This window comes from Zootoca vivipara, chromosome 17, assembly GCF_963506605.1.
Source record: "Zootoca vivipara chromosome 17, rZooViv1.1, whole genome shotgun sequence".
In the NCBI taxonomy this organism is placed as follows: Eukaryota; Metazoa; Chordata; class Lepidosauria; order Squamata; family Lacertidae; genus Zootoca; species Zootoca vivipara.
In genome coordinates this window covers 42,258,720-42,261,179 of record NC_083292.1, presented here as the reverse complement: position 1 = coordinate 42,261,179, position 2,460 = coordinate 42,258,720, and positions in this window count along the sequence as shown.

The window sequence follows — 2,460 nt, the reverse complement described above, 5'->3', positions numbered from 1 at the left end:
CAGCCTCTCCGACGAGTAGACCGGAGCAACCGACGCGGAAGGGCGAGTAGACCGGGAGGCCTTGCTTTCGGGGAGGTAGACCGGGAAGCCCCAGCCTCTCCGGCGGGTAGACCGGGGCAACCGGCGCCCTTGCGAGTCGACCGGGAAGACTTGCTTTCTCTCAGGTAGACCGGGACGTCCCAGGCTCTCCGGCGAGTAGACCGGGAGGCCTTGCTTTCGGGGAGGTAGACCGGGAAGCCCCAGACTCTCCGGCGAGTAGACCGCGGCAACCGGCGGGTAGACCGGGAAGACTTGCTTTCTCCGGGTAGACCAGACGTCCCAGCCTCTCCGGCGAGTAGCCCGGGAAAACCGGCGCGGAAGGGCGGGTAGACCGGGAGGCCTTGCTTTCGGAGAGGTAGACCGGGAAGCCCCAGACTCTCCGGCGAGTAGACCGGGGCAACCGGCGGGTAGACCGGGAAGACTTGCTTTCTCCGGGTAGACCGGACGCCCCAGCCTCTCCGGCGAGTAGACCGGGGCAACCGACGTGGAAGGGCGGGTAGACCGGGAGGCTTTGCTTTCGGGGAAGTAGACCGGGAAGCCCCAGCCTCTCCGGCGGGTAGACCGGGGCAAGCGGCGCCCTTGCGAGTCGACCGGGAAAACTTGCTTTCTCTCAGGTAGACCGGGACGTCCCAGGCTCTCCGGCGAGTAGACCGGGAGGCCTTGCTTTCTCTCAGGTAGACCGGGAAGCCCCAGACTCTCCGGCGAGTAGACCGGGGCAACCGGCGGGTAGACCGGGAAGACTTGCTTTCTCCGGGTAGACCGGACGTCCCAGCCTCTCCGGCGGGTAGACCGGGGCAACCGGCGCCCTTGCGAGTCGACCGGGAAGACTTGCTTTCTCTCAGGTAGACCGGGAAGCCCCAGACTCTCCGGCGAGTAGACCGGGGCAACCGGCGGGTAGACCGGGAAGACTTGCTTTCTCCGGGTAGACCGGACGCCCCAGCCTCTCCGGCGAGTAGACCGGGGCAACTGACGCGGAAGGGCGGGTAGACCGGGAGGCTTTGCATTCGGGGAAGTAGACCGGGAAGCCCCAGCCTCTCCGGCGGGTAGACCGGGGCAACCGGCGCCCTTGCGAGTCGACCGGGAAGACTTGCTTTCTCTCAGGTAGACCGGGACGTCCCAGGCTCTCCGGCGAGTAGACCGGGAGGCCGTGCTTTCGGGGAGGTAGACCGGGAAGCCCCAGACTCTCCGGAGAGTAGACCGGGGCAACCGGCGGGTAAACCGGGAAGACTTGCTTTCTCCGGGTAGACCGGACGTCCCAGCCTCTCCGGCGGGTAGACCGGGGCAACCGGCGCCCTTGCGAGTCGACCGGGAAGACTTGCTTTCTCTCAGGTAGACCGGGAAGCCCCAGACTCTCCGGCGAGTAGACCGGGGCAACCGGCGGGTAGACCGGGAAGACTTGCTTTCTCCGGGTAGACCGGACGCCCCAGCCTCTCCGGCGAGTAGACCGGGACAACCGACGCGGAAGGGCGGGTAGACCGGGAGGCTTTGCTTTCGGGGAAGTAGACCGGGAAGCCCCAGCCTCTCCGGCGGGTAGACCGGGGCAACCGGCGCCCTTGCGAGTCGACCGGGAAGACTTGCTTTCTCTCAGGTAGACCGGGACGTCCCAGGCTCTCCGGCGAGTAGACCGGGGCAACCGGCGGGTAGACCGGGAAGACTTGCTTTCTCCGGGTAGACCGGACGCCCCAGCCTCTCCGGCGAGTAGACCGGGGCAACCGACGTGGAAGGGCGGGTAGACCGGGAGGCTTTGCTTTCGGGGAAGTAGACCGGGAAGCCCCAGCCTCTCCGGCGGGTAGACCGGGGCAAGCGGCGCCCTTGCGAGTCGACCGGGAAGACTTGCTTTCTCTCAGGTAGACCGGGACGTCCCAGGCTCTCCGGCGAGTAGACCGGGAGGCCTTGCTTTCTCTCAGGTAGACCGGGAAGCCCCAGACTCTCCGGCGAGTAGACCGGGGCAACCGGCGGGCAGACCGGGAAGACTTGCTTTCTCCGGGTAGACCGGACGCCCCAGCCTCTCCGGCGAGTAGACCGGGACAACCGACGCGGAAGGGCGGGTAGACCGGGAGGCTTTGCATTCGGGGAAGTAGACCGGGAAGCCCCAGCCTCTCCGGCGGGTAGACCGGGGCAACCGGCGCCCTTGCGAGTCGACCGGGAAGACTTGCTTTCTCTCAGGTAGACCGGGACGTCCCAGGCTCTCCGGCGAGTAGACCGGGAGGCCTTGCTTTCGGGGAGGTAGACCGGGAAGCCCCAGACTCTCCGGCGAGTAGACCGCGGCAACCGGCGGGTAGACCGGGAAGACTTGCTTTCTCCGGGTAGACCAGACGTCCCAGCCTCTCCGGCGAGTAGCCCGGGAAAACCGGCGCGGAAGGGCGGGTAGACCGGGAGGCCTTGCTTTCGGAGAGGTAGACCGGGAAGCCCCAGACTCTC